This window comes from Nomascus leucogenys, chromosome 10 (assembly GCF_006542625.1).
Source record: "Nomascus leucogenys isolate Asia chromosome 10, Asia_NLE_v1, whole genome shotgun sequence".
In the NCBI taxonomy this organism is placed as follows: domain Eukaryota; kingdom Metazoa; phylum Chordata; class Mammalia; order Primates; family Hylobatidae; genus Nomascus; species Nomascus leucogenys.
Genome location: NC_044390.1, coordinates 47,873,614 through 47,893,396, shown reverse-complemented (window position 1 = coordinate 47,893,396; position 19,783 = coordinate 47,873,614). Strand labels below are relative to the sequence as shown.

Sequence of the window (19,783 nt, the reverse complement as noted above, 5' to 3'; positions counted from 1 at the left end):
TTTACAAACATCCCATAATGCACCTGGAGAGCAGAGAGTTAGGAGTAGATGTTGGAGGAATCTACCTTGGAATCTTATCTTGGAATCTAACACCAGCATGGAGGACATCACCCAGCCCTGGAAATGTCTGGGTGTCTGGAGGTGCATCCACGCCAGGACCCAAGAGCAAGGAAAGGAATGCGACCAACTCCTGGAACTCTAGGGCAGCAGGCTTGAGGAAGTGTGGCATCGTCACTGTGAGAGAGAGCTGGAGGCAGCCACCAGCTCCCCCTCCCTGCCCTTCTCTGCCAAAGGAAGGCCCTGCTATTTCTTTCCACACAAGCGGCTTGCAGGAGGAGCCTATTAAGAGGATGGCCGGTCCACTGAAAAAGCGGCAGCAGCTTCAGAAAGGTTAAAATGTGGCCCCCCACACAAAAAAAACTGTTTTCAGTTAAGAAAACTAGGTGTCTATGGCCATAACTCCATGTACGTGCCTGGTGTCATCTGATCTCAGAAGCTAAACAGGCTCTGGCTTGATTAATACTTGGATGGAAGAAAACAAAGTGTGCCCATTTTACAGATAAGAAAGACAAGCCTTAGAGAAATAAAAAAGTTTATCATCCATCAGGTGACAGAGGCGGCTCTAATCCAGTGATTCCTTCCCTCCTTCCTCATCTCGTCTTCCTGGTTCAAGGAATGAGCTCCCAGAGGAGGGACAAACATCCAAATCATATCTGAGCTTTCCCACATCCAACATGAATGTAATACACGGGCTTCGGCACATTACTGCTCATAAATGAGGTCATTTTGTCTTCACAACAAAATTATTGGAGCATGGAGAGTCATTTCCCATTTATGAACTGGAGAGGTAAAGTGAGTCGCCAAGGTCTCACAGCCACTAACTGTCAGAATCAGAACTTAAACTTGGGTGTGACTGGCTCCATCCCTAGGCATCTTTCTAAGCCACCACCCTGCCACTGAAGGCCTGGCTGACCTCTCTCTCAGGGCAGGTCCTGACTGCCTAATAAGACAGAGGAGAAGGCACAATAACCTTTGTTATTCCTGGGAAGAAACAGTTCTGGGTGACTGATGCACTGATCAGCTTGGTTTGGGTTTCATAAAATGCTGTGCTGGAACACTGAGTCAGTACTTCTCCCAAGTTTCCAGTCCAGAGACACGAGGAGAATGCTAAAAGCTCGAATATGCAAATGAACATTTGGACAGATTTCCTCTAGAGTTTCGGCCTCCAGGCAAATTATTTATTCCCTGCAGAAATGCATTTTTGTTTCTGCTTAACGGGTGAAAAAGGAGAAAAGATTTTTCGGGACAACCAAGCTTAGGAACAAAAGTCTCCATGGGAAATGTACTTTTCTGAAAGCAAATGTTGGCTAAACAAGGACAGTGTTGACTAAACACGTGCTCCCCTCACCCAAAGGAATGAAGTCAGAGAATCCCCCAAGCTCCAAATTGTGGGGGCAGATGGATCTCTTGGAAGTTCATGGTTCGCCTTTCTCCTGCCCAGCCCCACGCCTTAAGCGAAGTGTGGGATGGTCTCGGGAGGACACCCACAAATGTGAGTAGGAAGGTGGGAAGCAGCCTCTCTTCTAATATAGAAAAACAACTGTGATAGACAGAACAAAGCATGTGGTTCAGACGCGAGACCCTGAGCTAGCCCTGGGGAGGGAGACAGCAGCTCTGCAGCCCTTATTCTCAGGAAGCCCTGAGCGCTGAGAGACACTGTTACAGAGCCGAACTGGGGTCCACTCGCTAGGTGAGCAAAACCCGACAGCCACACTGAGGTTTCACAGCAATAAAAAGGAAAGTGTTTCTTTGCAGGGCACCAAGCAAGGAGGATCTGGAAGCTACTGCTTAGATCCTGACCTCCCGGATGGCTTGAGGGTGAAGGTGTTTAAAGGTAGGCTGGGTGCAGTGGCTGTCATCTGTAATCCCAGCAATTTGGGAGGCTGAGGCAGGCAGATCACCGGAGGTTGGGAGTTCGAGCCAGCCTGACCAACATGGTAAAACCTTGTCTCTACTAAAAATACAAAAATCAGCCAGGTGTGGTGGCACATGCCTGTAGTCCCAGCTACTTGGGAGGCTGAAGTGGGAGAATTGCTTGAATCTGGGAGGCAAAGGTTGCAGTGAGCCTAGGTCACGCCAGTGCCCTGCAGCCTGAGAGACAGAGCAAGACTGAAAATCAGTCAATCAATCAATCAATCGGTAAACTTCAGAAGAGCAGAAGCCACAGGCAAAATCAGAAATCAATATATGGAGGGTATACATTGATTTTGGCCTAAAAGAGTGGGGGCATCTTTAGGGGAGGAGCTTACAGGTGATAGGTGGATTCAAAGATTTTCTGATTTGCGATTAGCTAAGGAAGAGAAGCTTTGTTTAAAAATTGGGGGTCAGCAGAAAAACATGTTAACTGGCTAGGGGACAGGGGTGACTCCCACCAAGCCTCTCACGAATAAACTTAGAACAAAGAACAGTGTGGTCAGAGTTCTGTCTGCAGTTCCCCCTTATCCGAGGACTACCTGTCAGTGAATCCCACAGGAGTCTGCGGTGGGGTCTGGGTGTGTGAAAGAACTCAGGGACGTATGTTGAGATGTTATCTTTCATTTCTGTAGAGAAACCAAAAATCTCTGGATTATTTCCTTGGCTTTAGATGACAATTGCTTTCTTGCTTATTTACTTCTCAGGCCTACCTAGGTGCCTGGAATTTCCCTTCAAGGAACTCAGGAGTTTTCTTTATTTTCATGCTTGGGGAGGCTCATTAGGCCCCTAAGAGGGGGCCCCTTCCCCATCTCGGGACTAAAATACAATGAAGATGTTGCTCAGGTATGCTCGGGGAAGACAGGCTGGGAGGGCTGGGGGCCACCTTTAAGGAGAATTCCTAACATTGGTTGCCCGAACCCCTGATGGGACCTTGTGGTCTTGAATGAAAAGCTCAGGCGTTAGCTCTGTGTGCCCACTGACTTTTACTAAACAGGCTGCTGCCCAGGCTAGTTCAACGTGACCGCACCCCCACCCCCTTTCTTTGTGCTCCCCCATCACCCAGCCCACATGGTAGGACCTTCACTCTCATGACCAGCTCAGGCCTTGCTGTGCACTCCTGATGAAGGCTCTTGAGCGCCGTCTTCAGAGCTGCTGATAATCTGGCATTGAATGGCCAGGCTGGAGGTTGAATGCTGAATCCTTTTGAATGCTGTGATAAAGCCTGGCATGTCTCAGCACTGTCTCCTTTTGTTTTCAATCATCCTGACACTGCAGAGGCAGCTGGAGAGGGATGGATCTGTGGATGACGCCTCGCAGAGTGAAGCCGAGATGATGCAGCCACCAGGGCCAGAGGGTGAGTTTCCTAGCCCTTGCGTGTAACTGGGTCACTATTTTTAGTTGGAACCTCCAGTCAAAAATGTCAAACGGGGAAAATGAATGTGGGCTTGGCTGAGAAGAAGCCAGAGGTGAAGGTTTTGTTCCATCTCACTTAGCAGCTCACTCTGGGACTTGGAAAAGGCCTTTTCTCCGTTCTGGGCCCAAGCTTTCCGACTTGAACAGCTGACATTCTGTGGATCAGAGACCACCACTACCCCAGGGAAAAGGGACTTAGCCGTAGGAAGCCAGCAGCCTGCTGGAAAGTGCTTGCAGATGTCTGTAATGCTGAGGTTTGCACCAAGCTCTCCCGCTCTCACCTGCGAGAGTCAGAAAATGTGGCCGGGTGCAGTGGCTTACATCTGTAATCCCAGCATTTTGGGAAGCCAAGATGGGAGAATCACTTGAGCCCAGCAGTTCAAGACCAGCCTGAGCAACATAGCAAGACCCCATCTCCTGTGGGCCTAGCTACTCAGGAGGCTGAGGCAGGAGGATCACTGGAGCCCAGGAGTTCAGAGATTGCAGTGAGTCACGATGACACTACAGCACTCCAGCCTGGGCAACAGAGTGAAATTCTGTCTCTAAAATATAAAGTAAATAAAAAATTTAAAAATTCAAGAAGCAGAAAAGGGAAATGTTTAGCAGGGTCACATCTGCCACAGATTTGAACATGCTGCAGAGGAGCCCCACCTGCCACCACTCCATCAGCCAGGCCCATTGGTCCATACCTGCAGCCTCAGGACCCCCAAATCTAGAGATCCCCAGGCCATGGAAGATGCATGGGACTGAGGACTGGAAGAGAGATCAGCAAGGCAACTTCCTCATCTCCTGGCTAACTGATGGAGCTGTTGATGGAAAAATCAAACTCTGTAAGGTATTTTTCAGAGGTTTATTCTGAGCAAGTATGAGTGACCATGGCCCAGGAAACGCAGTCTTAAGAGGTCCTGAGAGAGTGCGTCCAGGACAGTTGGATTACGGTTTAGTTTTGTACATTTCAGGCAGGCAGGAGTTGCTAGTGAAGACATGAATTAATACGTGGAAGGTGTATTTTGGATCAGCCCCAAAAGGTGGAATATCTTGAAGCAGGGACTTATAGATCATCAGTGGGCCTAGAGATTCTTTAATTTGCAACTGATTAAAGGAGTAGAGCTTTGCCTAAAAATTTGGAGTTAGCAGAGAAGAATGTTTTAAGTTAAGGAAGTTTGTTAACCAAACTACTGGGTCAGAGTGACCTGTAGGGGTGCATGGCTTACCCCTTGTCTGGCGTGGCCTTAGATGCTGTTTATAATTGGTATCTTATTGTCACAAAGGGTCTGCTGTGTCAGTCTTATTATGATCTCTATTTTAGCATGAATGCCAAGCAGTGGTTTTGTCTAAACTCCAAAAGGGAGGGAGTGTAACGAGGCATGTCTGGCCTCCCTTCCTGTCATGGTCAGACACTCATTTTCTAAGATTTTTCTTGGGTCCCCTAGGCCAAGAAGAGGTACTCAGCTGGTAGGGGCTTAGGATTTTATTTTCAGTTTACAGAGAGCTATTGATAGAAACGCCTCCATGACTCCAACGGCTTGAACGAGAATTCTCTCTCTCTCAGTCTCTTTCTCAACACTCAAGGTAGAATTCTCATAAAATACATATGATGGGGCCAGGCGTGGCGGCTCACGCCTGTAATCCCAGCACTTTGGGAGGCTGAGGAGGGTGGATCACCTAAGGTCAGGAGTTCGAGACTAGCCTGACCAACATATAGAAACCCTGTCTCTACTAAAAATACAAAATTAGTGGGCATGGTGCTGCATGCCTGTAATCCCAGCTACTTGGGAGGCTGAGGCAGGAGAATCGCTTGAACCCAGGAGGCAGAGGTTGTGGTGAGCTGAGATTGGGCCATTACACTCCAGCCTGGGCAACAAGAGTGAAACTCCATCAAAAACAAACAAACAAATGAAAAACACCGTATGATGCAATACCTAGATATGTTCTGAACGTCATACTTATTAATTCTCATGTATAACATATACTCCAGGTGGTAGCAAGAATGTCACCTCAGGACAGCCCAGTCCTCACTCATCTGCAACGAAGGACTCTCATCCGTGGGGCTGGGGATAGGATTTAACTGTAGAATGTTGAATGATGATGTGAATAAATTACACAGAGACCCAGAATAAGTTATATGATGATCAGCCAACTTAATCAAGGATGTTCTTTCCATGAGTAAAGTATTTGGAATTTGTAGTATTAAGAAGGGAGGGAAGTCCATGAGATGTGGCTGTGGTGAAGTGGTATATCATGTCCCTGGTTCTGCTTGTAACTGTGAAAGCCACTGCTTTTTTTTTTTAACTTGTCTCCTTCACAGAGAAAGTGAAAGCTCACTTGAGCATGATCATAGCTCACTGTAACCTCTAACTCCTGGGCTCAGGTAATGCTCCCACCTCAGCCGCCACAGCAGCTAGAACTACAGGTTTGTGCCACCATACCCAGCTAATTATTTTATTTTATTTTTATTTGAGATGGGGCTTTGTCATGTTGCCCAGGCTGATCTGGAACTTCTGGCCTCAAGCAATCCTCCTCCCGCCCTGGCCACTCAAAGTGCTGAGATTATAGGCATGAGCCACAGTACCTACTCAAAAGCTTCTTAAATCAGATCTGGGCTGGAACTGGGCTCCAAAATGTGGGAACTAACACATGTTTTATCAGGCTGCCAGCTGAAGGGACTTTGCTGAATTTGTGTTCTCAAGACCCTGGGAGTGACAGGTCTCCTCCCTTCCCACCCCCCACACACCAGACACACACACACACATGCACACAAACACACACACACACACACAGAGTCACCAGCCAGGTATGCAGAGATGAGAAATGAGCTGAAGATCCACCTACTGAGGTCCTGAGACTCCTGGCCACGCAGAACATAGCTCCTATTCCCTGAGCACCTACTATGTGCCACACACAGCTCTAAGTGGCTTTGTAAAATGGCCCATTGGTCAAATTTACATAACAGGGATGTAGCACCTTCCCCCAGCTCATTTTCTAGAGAGGATGCCCCTCCTCCAGCCTGAGGAGCCTCTGTCAATGCCAGGGAGCTCTCCTCTAGTTGTAACCAAGTGGACGCTCATTCAGCCTGGGCCACTTACATTCTCTTTCTGGGGGATGGGGAACTGGGCTCAGAAATACATAGAGGCCATTGAGAGGCAGGCCCCAGCCACACAAGCTTGGGCTGGTACTTGCGGATGGGAGCTCCAGGTTTCCTACCTACAGAGAGAGGAAAATTAACCAGCAAATGTACAGAGAGGATAAGGAAGAGAGGGGGGTGTGGGATGGAGCTGTTGATCACCAAAGCTCCAGACAGATTCCAGCCCTCAGCTCCCAGCCTTCCTGAGAACCCACCTTCCCATAGCTGCACTGATACCAGGGATGTTCTATTGTACTGGGTGCTGCTGGGGGCCAGGCCTTGTGGCCTTGTTCCAGGGCCCTGTGTGCAGTACTCCCTGTCCACGGCACTTCCACTCTAATGGGTTCTGTGAGGCACGTCCATTCTTTTAAATAAATCTTTGTTTGCTGGAGTGAGCCCAAGTAGATTTCTGTTTCCTGCACCCAAGAGATGTGTCATGAAGATCAGGATGGTATGGATTTTCTCCATCTACAGAAGATGACCCAGAGGCTCCAAAGAGGTGAAAAGCGGCCTGAGGTCACCCAGACGCAGAGCTGGACATTTTATTTTTATTTTTATTTTTATTTTTAGAGACAAGGTCTCACTCTGTCGCCCAGGCTGGAGTGCAGTGGTGTGATCATGGCTCACTGCAGCCTCTACCTCCTGGGTTCAAGCCATCCTCCCACCTCAGTCTCCCCTGTAGCTGGGATCACAGGTGTGTGCCACTGTACTCAGCTAATTAAAAAAAAAATTTATAGAAACAGTGTCTCACTTTGATGCCCAGGCTGGAGTGCAGTGGTTCAATCATGGCTCACTACAGCCTCAATCTCCTGAGCTCAAGCCGTCCTCCTGCCTCAGCCTCCTGAAAAGCTGAGAATACGGGCACTCACCGACATGCCCAATTTGTTTTAATTTTTCTACAGGCGAGGTCTCTCTATGTTGCCCAGGCTGATCTCCAACTCCTAGGCTTAGGTGATTCTCCCACCTTGGCCTCCCAGAGTGCTGGAATTACAGGTGTGAGCCCTGGCACCTGGCTTTGAGCTGGATTTTGAAAGCAGCACATCATCTTGAAGCCCACTTGCTTCCCACAGGGCTGTCATTGCCTCCTAGGGGCTAAAAGAGTTCATTCTGCCAAAAGAGTTCAGGGCCCTGCACCCAGGGTAACCCCTGGGGTCAATAGCAGAAACCCCAAAGAGCGCTGGGAAAGTTCTGCTCATAGCAACACACCCTCTGGGGTGTTTTGAATGCTGTATGATGTTGATTCTCACCACAGCCCTGCTGGAGCCATAGCACGGGTGTTATCTCGCTTTTACAGTTGGAGAAACCCTGAGCTTAGAGCAGCCAAGAGGCCGGGTGCAGGAGGGGTAGGACTCCACCCAAGACTCCTGACCTCTGCTCTTTTCATCTCCCAGCAATACTTTAAATCTGCACCAACATTTTACACCATCTCCTCTGATCCCTTCCCTCCTTGGGCTGTTTGCTCTTTCTTCTTGGCCCAGTCTCCTCTACAAATTTGCCACCCAACTTCTCAAATATTTTTCACCCCTTCCCAGTGAAGCACCCGTCTCCCCTAAAGTCAGGCTCCCCTTGTCTTCCTCACACACTCTCTTGAAACACACCCCAAACCAACCACTGTGTTCTCCCCTCTCCTAAACCACTCATCCTAGTGCCTGGTACCCCCATCAGTGTCACCGTCTCCACCTAATGGCCAGGAGAAACCTGAAGTCAGCAGTGGCTTCAGTCTCTTTCCACGTCATTCACAACATGTCAGCATCACTGGCGAAGTTTCTGTCCAATCCAACCACTTCCATTGCTTCAATGTATCTCTGTCCTGTCTCAACTCGATGGCTACTGTGGCCTCCGGAGAGGTCTTTCTGCTTCCTCCATTGTGGCTGAGTCTATTCTGTAAACAGCAGCCAGGGGCATCCCCGTGCATCCTTTGGATAAAAGCCAGGCTGGCACCAGGTGCAGTGGAATCCCCAGGGTGATGTTCTCCCAAGACCAGCACGGAGTGTCGGGAAAGGCTCATGCTAAAATGCTGATTCCCAGCCCTGAGCCCATCCCTGTAAGTCAGAGTGGCTTAGGAGGGGGTGGGAATTGTTTAAGAAGGTCCCAGATGATTTTTCCGCACGCCAAATGTTGAGGGCCATGAAGGATTCTGACAGGTGAGGAGGAAGGGGGTTGGAAGGAAGGAACTGGAAACTGCCCTCGGTCCCTGCAGCCACTGAACAAAGCCAGAATCTAAGCTCCCGGGCTGGGGCTGAGAAGCAGCTGAGGGTCAGGAGCCCAGCATCGAACATCCGGCCCTACCACTGCCTGGATGTGCAGGCTCCAGCTGAGAGACTCTCTTCGAGAAACCCAGGTTCCAAGTCACAAAACGAGATAATGACATCTGCCTGGCAGGGCTGCCGTGTGGATTAATACCTTTGCAGTTTACCCAGCACTTAGCACAGGTGCTAAATGCCTCACAAGTGTGGGCATTATGGTAATTAGTGATGTGTCTTCCCGAAAACATCAGTGATTTTCTGGTTGATGGATTTACATAACTTGAAGGCCAGTGGGGCTTCCCTGTGGAATGTGCCTCGGATTCCCAAGTAACATTATTCTCCGTTACCCTCTCCTTGCGCACACACCCCTAACACACATATGTACATATGTACCTGCACACATACACCCGCCTAACTCACATATGCACCTAGCACACATAGACACATGCACATTCACACATACACCTGCCTGACACACACACACACCGAGCACACATATGTACACATACAGACATATACCCACCTAACACACACACACCTAACACAAATATATACACATACACATGCCCACCTAACTCACACACACTCCTAACACACATATATACACATACAGACATATACCCACCTAACACACACACACCTAACACAAATATATACACATACACATCCCACCTAACTCACACACACTCACTAACACATACACCACTACACACACTCCTAACACACATATACATACACACATACACCCACCTAACTCACACATACCCCTAACACACATATATACACATAAACCCACCTAACTCACACACACACCCCACTAACACACATATATACACATACACCCACTTAACTCACACACACACACCTAATGCACATATATACACATACACACATACACCCACCTAACTCACTCACACACCCCTAACAAAAATATATACACATACACCCACCTAACTCACACACACACCTCACACACATATATACACATACACACATACACCCACCTAACACGCACACACCTAACACACATATACACATGCACATTCACACATACGCCTGCCCAATTCATATACACACTACTGGCACATATATATACACATATACCTGCACATACATACCCATCTAACTTACACATACACCTAGCACACACACATAGACGCTCACACAGCCCTCGATACACACCTATCCACAAGCTCCATCTCAGTCCCTGTGAGGCTCCCATTGCGCCCAGCACTGTGTGTGGTGGGGAAGGACTTGGTGAGTGTCTGGAGTGGGAGGCGCTGGCCCCTGGTCTGGGTGCCAAAGGCTGGCACTCTGCTTCCCTCTCTTTAACTCCTCAGGGACCAGGAAATCCTGCCTTTCACTTTCTGGGGCTTCCTAAGTGCTGTGAGTGGTGCCACCTACTTAGGAATCAGTTGGTTTCATTCTTCTGACAACAGTTTGCTCTAGGTCATTTTGGGGCTCCAAATAAAAGATTTTCTTTACTTTTTGGCAGGGAGGGACATTTCACTTTTTAAATCAGCTTTCTGAAGTATAATGTCCATAGAATCACCTAGAAGCATACAGCGCAATGATCTTGACAGATACCAGCATCCTTGGAACCACTGCCAACACCGACGTCTCAAACCATCCCATCTGCCTGGTGCCCTGAAGCGTCTCCGTTCAATGGCAGGACCAGCAGAGATTCAGTGGTCACAAGGTGAGTGAGGCAGCCTGGGTCTGGCTCCTGGCCATTAATTTTAAATAATTTACATTTAACTTTGAACCACCACACCTGGCCATATTGGATAGTGCAGGAGGAATAAACTCACGGACACATCCTTCTGAGGGGTCTACTGTGTGCCCCCCTCCAAGCGGAGCGTGTGGGAACAGAGAGGAGCATCTCTGCCACAGTGGGTGGCAGTCTGCTTGTGAGATATTTTATTTTCTTGAAACAAAAAAGACAAAAGGATGCATGGTGTAAAAACTGATCGTCAGGCTAAAATCAGAAAACCATTAGTGGGCAACATAGCACAGAGAGGGATCTGCCCAGGCCACACGTGTGCAGTGCCAGGGCTTGGCTTCAGACCCTGATGTCCACACCCAGCCCTGCCTATTACACAAAGTCGGACAGAGCTGTGGGCCAGCGGCTGGCAAAAGGCCTTGGGGCAACCAGAACTCTCCATCGGGGCATTGCAGTCTTTAAGAGAAGGTGGGAACTGCTGCATTTGCCCCGCCCTGGATCTCAGCCCAGGAAATCCACTGTCATGGAACAACAGTCTTAGGAGCTTTCTTACCGAGACAGCAGGAAGCTTCTAAACACATCAGTGGTGAATGCCAGGCGGGTCTCTGGAACTTTTTCATCTTGGAAAACTGAAACTCTCTACTCATTGAACACCGTACACTTGATTGAGAGAGTAAATTGTATGTGTTTTTGCCAGCCTCTTCCTGAAGGCGGACATTTATCTCGATCTGTATTTGAATTCTTTATCTATGTTTAAATTTTATATGAGATTGAATTCATGTGTATGTGAACTAAAATGAAATTAAAAAGTCAAACTACAAAAAAGGGGATATTTTTATTTAAAAAGACAACGGTCACCCCATAATCATACCTTGTGCCCCCCCTAGACTGGCATGAGGCAATCCACCATTTGTAAGCATAGACTTGGGGTCGAGGTCCCCACTCCACCCCTTCTTTAACTTCTCTCTATCTCAGTTTCCTCATAGAAAAATAAAAGCCCTGACTTCATAAGACCATGGTGATGATTTACTCAGTAAGGCACTCAGCACAACATCTGATGCAGAGTAAAAATTAATGCATGTCTAATGTGTACTATATTCCAGCCACAATGTTCAGCTCTTCATATAAACATCAACCCTCCAAGGTGGATGTGATGATTAGTCCTACTCTCAGGATGAGAAAACTAAGGCATATGATTAAACTGCCCGGTGCTAATAAGTAATTGCACCGGGATTAAGACTCAGGCACCCTGATTCCAGTGCTGTGTTTTTAACCATTAGAGTTAAGTGCCTGTATTTGTTTCCTAGGTCTCTGTAACAGGATTTATTTATTTATTTATTTGGGTAAGGGTCTCACTCTTTTGCCCATATGGGAGAGCAGTGGTGTTATCCCAGCTCATGACAGCCTCAAACTCCTGGGCTCAACCAGTCCTCCTGCCTCAGCCTCCCAAGTAATTGGGATTACAGGCATGTGCCAAAACATCTGGCTTTTTTTTTTTTTCCAATTATTTGTAAAAACGATATCTTGCTTTTTGGTGCAGGCTGGTCTCAAACTCCTGAGTGCAAGCGATCCTCCCACCTCGGCCTCCCAAAGTGCTGGGATTACAGGCATGAGCCACTGTGCCCAGCCAGGAATGGATTTTCTCACAGTTCTCGATGGCAGAAGTCTGACATCAAGGTGTTGGCAGGGCTGGGTCTCTCTGAGGCCTTTCTCCCCAGCTTACAGGTGGCCGCCTCCTCTCTCTGTCTTTCCTTGTCTTCCTTGTGTCCACAGCTGTGTCCAAATTCCCCTTTCTCATAAGGACATCAGTCATGTTGAATTAGGGCCCTCCCTCCTGACCTTGTTTTAGCTTAATCTCTGTAACTTAACCCTTAACCTCAGTAAAGATCCTATCTCCAAATGTGTTCACATTCTGAGGTCCTGGGGATTAGGACTTTGAAGGGGTTAAAACAGGATCTTCTGGCATATTGACAATTTCAGCTAAAGACTCTTGAGAAACAGCAGGTGCAAAAAGATCACAGTGACCTCCATGCTGTACCTTGAGATGAAATTCCAATGAGAAAGGTGCCCTCTCCACTCTAGAAGGGAAAGCAACGTCCTTATCTTCGGAAGCGAAAAGTCCAAACAGAGAGCATACTGCGAGTACCTCATTAGCATCGCTCCCTCCTCTAAGCTTCCCCGCAGACTTCAGTTGCTTCTTCACAGCGCTGCTGTTTGTCCCGTCCAATCTCTGAGTAACTGACTCCCTGCTTCTGTGGGTCTTCATTTCTGCTGGAGGGCTCCCATGCTACATAAACCCTGCATTACGTTTTTCTCCTATTATTCTATGTTATGTCCATTTAATTCTCAGGCCCAGCTGGGACCCTAAGAGGACAGAGGTGGAGTTTTTCCACCCCTACAACTTTACCCAATCACAATTCAGTCCTAACAGTGCCTTTCTCTGGAGGGGCTCTGCCAGCATGAATTCCTTTACGGGTGGAAGCCTCACAGTCCAGTCTACCAGTGAGGTCCACATGGGATTGGCTGGGGGGAGCTACGAAGTCAAGCGGCGTCAGGTACAGAGAAACATAAATCCCATATCCAAGGGCCGGGAGGCCGAAGAGCAAACCACGCACAGCCGGCTGACTTAAGGGTAACGAAGCCTTCCTGCAGGAGGTGAATTTGGCACCAGGGATATGTTTTTAGGCCCTGAGTGGAGGATCTGGGTTTCAAACTGGACTTTTGAAAAACACACTCGTATCGTAGAAAGGCCTGCGGGTTTGTTTTAATCACTTCTCAGAGCTATGCTAGGCGTTCGCAGCTCAGGATCCCCAGTTTTGCCTAATAAAAAAAAGTAATTACATCATATTACAGATAATTTGATTGTGACTGAGACAATAATTGAGTTAAAAAGCTTATTGTAACAGACACATCAGATTGGCAAGGAGGAAGCTCGGCTTAAATACAAGCAGTGTTGATAGTGGAATTAAAGGATTGTCAATGCAGTTAATCCAATAGTAATTATTTTCTGAACATAAATTCCTGAGTATCGAGGACACAATTATATCTACAAACAGTCATAAGAAAATAATTACTCCACGTTCCACCTGAAGCAACAGTCCATAAGAGCTCTGGTGCCACTCTCCAGGAAGCCAGGCTCTTTCCATCAGAAACTCACGGCTGATGCCAGTACTGAGAAAAGGGCTCTCAAGCACTGCGGGACTCACCAGGCAGCCTTAGGACAGGCTTTCCAAGTGCGATTGCTCTGCCCGTGTGACGCCCAGGCCCACCGTGTATATGACCACCCCAACAGGCCGACGCTTAAGACACGCCAGAGGATGAACACGCACGTCTTTTCGTTCACAGACTGCAGTCGCCAGCCTCACCCCCTGGGCCACCCACCCGCCCCCGCTGGACTGACAGCCTTCCCGTACCATCCAGGGGCCATGGCCTACTTTGTCAACCCTCCCTTGCGAAGATCCTCATCTTCCTGCCATGCCTGCCCAGCCAGACTCTAGCCCTGCATCAGCCAGACCCACTGGTAGATGTCGGGGCGATCTCACACTGGGTCCTGGAGCTGCCCAGGAAGCTCACTGTCCTCCTGTGCGCTCCTTCGCTCTCCTTGGCCACTTGCTCACCTGCTGAGCTTTCCTCTCTCCAAAGCGACTCCATCTCCCACTCCAGATCCTCTCCATCCCAATCCACAGCGGGCATGGCATAAAGGAGAAGCCCCAGACAGGAACTTCTTCAACTTCTGCCTCTGGCCCTCAACGTCGCCTGCAAACAATGTCACCTGTAAAGCTCTTCTGCTTGGGTTTTGTCCTAAGGAGGTGCCTGTTCTCCTCCTCACTCAGGCTGGCTCCTCACAGTCTCCAATCCTGTCCCATCCTGATTCCTTTTCAGGCTTCCTATGTGGGCTTCAGTGCCCCCCACCTCAAAAGCTTATTCCCTCAACTCCACGGGCACCTCAGTCAAACTTCGGAAGATCTCCCTCCTTGCTCAGGGCAGCCTTTTTGCACCCTAGCCTCTGTCTCAGCATCCGCTAGCAGCGCTCTCGCAGCAGGAGCCGCCCTGCTCTTCTCACCAAGACGCTGCCAGTGTAGCTGGGCCGGAGCCCTGCACCGCGCTGGAGTCCCGCTCTCCCCAGAGCCCCGGCCCTGCTATGTGCTGCTCCTCCCTTTCTCTGCAACTCCCTCCTAGGCCTCTGAGGTTCTTTCTCATGGCTGCTCCATAAAACTTGATGATGGCCAGTGTTCCACTTCTATCCCAGCCTCTTTGCTTCCACCTTATGGTATTCTCCCTGGTGATCAAATCCTCCCTGAGTTTTAAAATATATTGATGCCCCCAGGTCTGTATCTCCAGGCTGAATCTGCATCCTGAGCTCAGCTTGTCTGAATGCTGTGCCCACTGGGTTCTCTCCTGCGGGCTTGCTCTCTAGGTTTCTCTCTCTCTCCCACTCTCTCTCTCCCCCTCTCCCTCTCTCTCTTTCCTTCTCTCTCTCTCCCTTTCTCTCTCCTTCTCTCCCTCTCTCTCCTCCTCTCGCTCTCTCTCTCTTCTCTATCTCCCCTCCTTCTCCCTCTCTCTCCCTCTCTGTCTCTCCCCTCTCCCTCTCTCCCTCTCTCCCTCTCTCTCTCCTCCTCTTTATCTCCCTCTCTCTCTCCTCCTCTCTATCTCTCTCTCTTTCTCTCCCTCTCTCTCCCTCTCCTTCTCTCTCCCTCTCTCTCACTGTCTCTCTCCCTCTCTCTCAATTTCTATCTCCCTCTCTCTCTCCCTCCCTCTCCCTCTCTTTCCTCCTCTCTTCTGTCTCTCCCTCTTTCTCTCCCTCTCTCTCTCCTTTTCTCTCTCCCTCCCCTCTTTCTTTCCCTCTCTCCCTCTCTCTCTCCTTTTCTCTCTTCCCCCCTCTCTTCCCCATCTCTCCTTCTCTCTCCCCCTCTCTCTTCCCCCTCTCTCCCTCTCTCTCCTTCCCTCTCTTTCCTTCTCTCTCTCTCTTCCCCTATCTCTCCTTCTCTCTCCCCCTCTCTTCCCCCTCTCTCCCTCTCTCTCCTTCCCTCTCTTTCCTTCTCTCTCCCTCTCTTTCTCCTCTCCTCCTCCCTGTCCTTCTCTCTCCTCTTTCTCTCCTCTTCCTCTCTCTCTCCTCCTCTCTTTTTCTCTCCCTCTTTCTCTCTCTCTCTTCCTCTTTCTCTCTCCTTCTCTCTCTTTCCCTCTCTCTTCCTTTCTCTCTCTCACCCTCTCTCTCCTCCTTTCTCTCTCTCCCCTATCTCTCCCTTTCTCTCTCTCTCCCTCTCTTTCCCTTTCTCTCCCTCTGTCTCTCCTCTCCCTCTCTCCCTCTCTCTCCCCTGCTTTTCTTCTCTCTCCTCCTCTCTCTTCTCCTCTTTCTCTCTCTCCCCATCTTTCCCTATTTCTCTCTCTCTCACCTCTCTTTCTCTCTTTCTGTCCCGCTCTTTCTCCCTTTATCCTCCTCTTTCTCTCTCTCCCTCTCTTTTCCTCTCTGTCTCTCCTTCTCTCTCTCCCTTTCTTTCCCTCTCTCTCTCCTCTTCTCTCTCTCTCTCTCTCTGTCTCTCTCTCTCTCTCTCTCCCCTTCACCCCCACCAATTTTCTTCTGACATTTTCTAGTCTGAGGTTGCCTTACTCCATGTGCTTGGAGAAGACAATGGCAACATAGGATTCTGCACGTAAGGATTTTCCTAAGGGAAACAGAGTTGGAAGAAAATGGAGGGAAAGTGGGAAAAGCCTGGAGAATCATCAAAAGGAGGTGCAAACCTGACCCTAAGTGAAGAGAAGTGGGAGGGAAGCTTGGGTGGGAGCCACCTAGACCACGGTACAGTCTAGGGAACGTCCCCCAAGGCCGTCAGGGAAGCCTCCAGCCAAAATCAGCCAGCAGAGGGGTGCCTTCTCCCAGTCTGCCAGGGTTTGCCTGTCTTGGGAGCTCTGCCTGGCTCAGGCATGGGCTGGGAGCAGCTCCTGGGAAGCTTTGGTGTAAACGCTGCTCAGAGCACAGAAGCTTGGTCCAGATCCCTGATGTTGGAGATCTGCCAGGCGCATTCCCAGGTCACGGTAGCGAACCAGCCCCACTGACACAGGATGCTTCCTGCAGGGCTGCCTGGACACACACTCACCCCCAGTGCTGAATCCAACGGATTCTTTCTGTACTCACTGACCGTCCTCCTTCTCCATGGAGGGGCTTAGGCTCCGGGCCCTAGGAGAGCCAGGCTAAGGGAAGCGGTGGGAAAACATGAAATTGTTTGAGGTAGGGGGACATGGAGGGGGTGGATGCTCATTGGCTGAAGCTGAGGGGCAGGGTAATGCAGGAGGGGCAAGGAATGGCCCCCAGCCACTGTGGCCTGAGGGAGGCTGCTTGCTACCTTGATGCAGCTTTTAATCTTTATCTCATTTTACAGATTAGTGTATCTCACACCTTATCATGCTGCAAGAGTGCCGTAAGCTGCAGAACTTGGCAACCACAGATTTCTGGGCTCTATTTCCAGAGAAGTTGCTTTTCTAACAAATTCCCAGTCATGCTGATACCGCCAGCCCAGAGACCACACTACTCAAATGATTTTGGTGAGAGTCACTTTGGACTCCCATCCCTAGAGGTGGCTTCTTCTTTCCTGAGGAGGACACCCAGGGCCCAGGGACATACGTATTTGCCTTAGGGAGCTCCTGGCCAGAGCCAGGCCATCCTCTCATCCCAGGTGGCTCAGCTCCCTTTGCAGTGCCTCCATCTGGGGGAAGAAAAGGGAAGAGGTGTCAAGCCCAGTCAGAGGCAGGAGAGACCAATGTCCATGCCGGTCTCATCCCTGGGGCCTGTTGTGGTCACGTTTAGTCTTGCCTCCTACTGGGGGCTGCTGAAGTTTGCCAAGGGAAGACATTCTCTTGTCATTGGTGTGACACTGCAAACTCTGCCTCCTGGGTTCAAGTGATTCTCCTGCCTCAGTCTCCTGAGTAGCTAGGATTACAGGCATGCGCCATCACGTCCGGCTAATTTTTGTATTTTTAGTAGAGACAAGGTTTCACCATGTTGGCCAATCTGGTTCCAAACTCCTAACCTCAGGTGATCCACCTGTCTCCACCTCCCAAAGTGCTCTGATTACAGGCGCGAGCCATCGCGCCTGGCCGCAAAGGGCATTTTGAAGCTCTTGGCCCCGATCAATCCCTCCATGCTGCAGATGAGGGCACAATCAAGGGCAGAGAGGGGAGAGGGAGGAGCAGCCCTTAGTAGAAACGGTTTTCTTAGTGCCTCCTGGGCACCGGTGGATATGCACATGAGCGTTTTCTCTTCCCGTTTTGCTCCAAAGCGAGTGAGATGTTTGTGCTATGGCAAATACAACACCTGTAGGAGTGTGTTATGAGTTGAACTGTGCTCCCCAAGAAAGACATGCTGAAGTCCCAACTCTCAGGATCTCAGCTGTGACCTTATTTGGAGACAGGGTGATTGAGATGTGATGAGTTGAGATGCAGTCATCCTGGAGCAGGGTGGCCCCCAGTCCATGCTCACTGGCATCTTTACAAGGAGACAGCCTTGGGAAGGCACAGGGTGGCAGGGAGCATACCACGTGAAGATGCAAGTGGAGAGGGGAGTGATGTGGCCGCCAGCCGGGGTTGGACTGCCCAGATTGTCAGGAGCTGGGAAAGGCCAGGAAGGACCCGCCTCCTGAGGCTGCAGAGAGCGCACGGCCAGGCTGACAGCTTGAATGGTTTGGACTTCTGGCCTCCAGAACTGTGAGAGGATACATTTCTGTTTGTTACAGAAGCTCTAGAAAAGTCATAACCGAAAGTGTCTGAGGAAAGGTGCCAGGGGGTTCTTGGGAGTGTCTGGGGATTCCTGAGGGTGCATGGGGATTTCTGGGAGTGCCTGAGGTTTCCTGGGACTGCCTGGGGATTCCTGGGGGTGAATGGAGTTCCTGAGGGTGCATGGGGATTTCTGGGAGTGCCTGAGGTTTCCTGGGACTGCCTGGGGATTCCTGGGGGTGAATGGAGTTCCTGAGGGTGCCTGGGGCATAGCAGGCAGGGACAGTGAATGATTGTTCTGCTGGCAGGACTGGGGGCTGGGCTGGCCACCCCAAATGTTACCCTGAGCATCTGCTCAACAGCCCAAACAGAGGGAATAATAGACCCCCAAAGATGGCTCTGTCCCTGAGCCCTAGAGGGCTGTGTGAGAGCTGCCCTCAAGGCCAAATTCTTGCCCCCTGCCTCTGTTGGTCCGTGAGCCCCAGGATCCTCTTCATGGCTCTACACTGAAGCCTGGACTTGGAAGCTGCCATCCTAAGGCCTGCATTTAATCAGGAAAACCTAAGGATGTCTAAGCCATTAGAATAAATCACACAGATGTTCCTTTTGGGGTGTTTGCAATCACTTCACACTTAACTGACGGCTTCATGGCAGCCAGTTTCATGTGTGTCCAACGGCCACATAACGACATCGCCTACTCTGTGTCTACACCACAGCAGCATGGGAGGGCTGGACGCTAAGGGTGCATCCTGCCACCTCTGCAGCCCCGGAGCCCTCCCCCAGCAACAGGGGTTCGCGGGGGCCTGGGCGTCGGATGCATGCTCGGTGCGCCTCCCCTCTCACCTCGTCATGAAACCTACGGTGGGTCCTCTCACAACAGCAGCACCCTTGCTGACCGCCTGCGGATGGGCCACTGTACCGGGCATTGTGCTGACAATGTTCACATTATCCTGTGGATTTTGCAGCAACCCTGCAGAGGGGAGCCTGAGGTTTGGAAAGGTGACATGACCTGCCTGAGGACAAGGAGTCAGTGAGTGGTGGGGCTGGGGCTCAGCCTCAGCCGTCAGGCTCCCAAGCCCTGCCCGCAAATCAGTGTGCTGGGGAGAGCAACATGGATTTGGGGTTTAGCCACCTCCGGGCTGTCTTTTTGCCCAGCACTAACCCTCGGTGTCCCCCTGTGGGCTGCAGAGGGGCTAGGGCTGGAGACAAGGTGCCCTGCCCACTGTCTCTTAGTGAGATAAATGGAAAATGAATAAATGCCCTGAGGTAAGTGGTCAGGCAGGACTTGCAGAAAGTGAAATGATTCAATAATTAGATTTTTAAAATTAATTAATGAATTAGGATTTTTTTTGAGACAAAGTCTCACTCTGTTGCCCAGGCTAGAGTGCAGTGATGTGATCATAACTCGCTGCAGCCTCAACCTCCTAGGCTCAAGGATCCCCTCACCGTCAGCCTCCTGAGTAGCTGGTACTACAGGCACATGCCACCATGCACACCTAATCTTAAATTTATTTTTAATATATTTAAGATGGCATCTTGCTGTGTTGCTCAGGTTGGTCTCAAACACCTTGGCTCAATCCATCCTCCCACCTCAGC

At 49.9% G+C, this 19,783-nt stretch overlaps 1 long non-coding RNA gene across 1 annotated transcript; it reads left to right on the top strand.

Moving 5' to 3' along the window:
- The first annotated feature begins 1,683 nt into the window (after positions 1–1,683).
- Positions 1,684–12,442, top strand: LOC101177663. The gene is made up of 5 exons (XR_178846.3): positions 1,684–1,750; positions 2,679–2,817; positions 3,250–3,328; positions 10,253–10,456; positions 12,021–12,442. It is a non-coding gene; the product is annotated as an uncharacterized LOC101177663 (long non-coding RNA).
- The last annotated feature ends 7,341 nt before the right edge of the window (positions 12,443–19,783 follow it).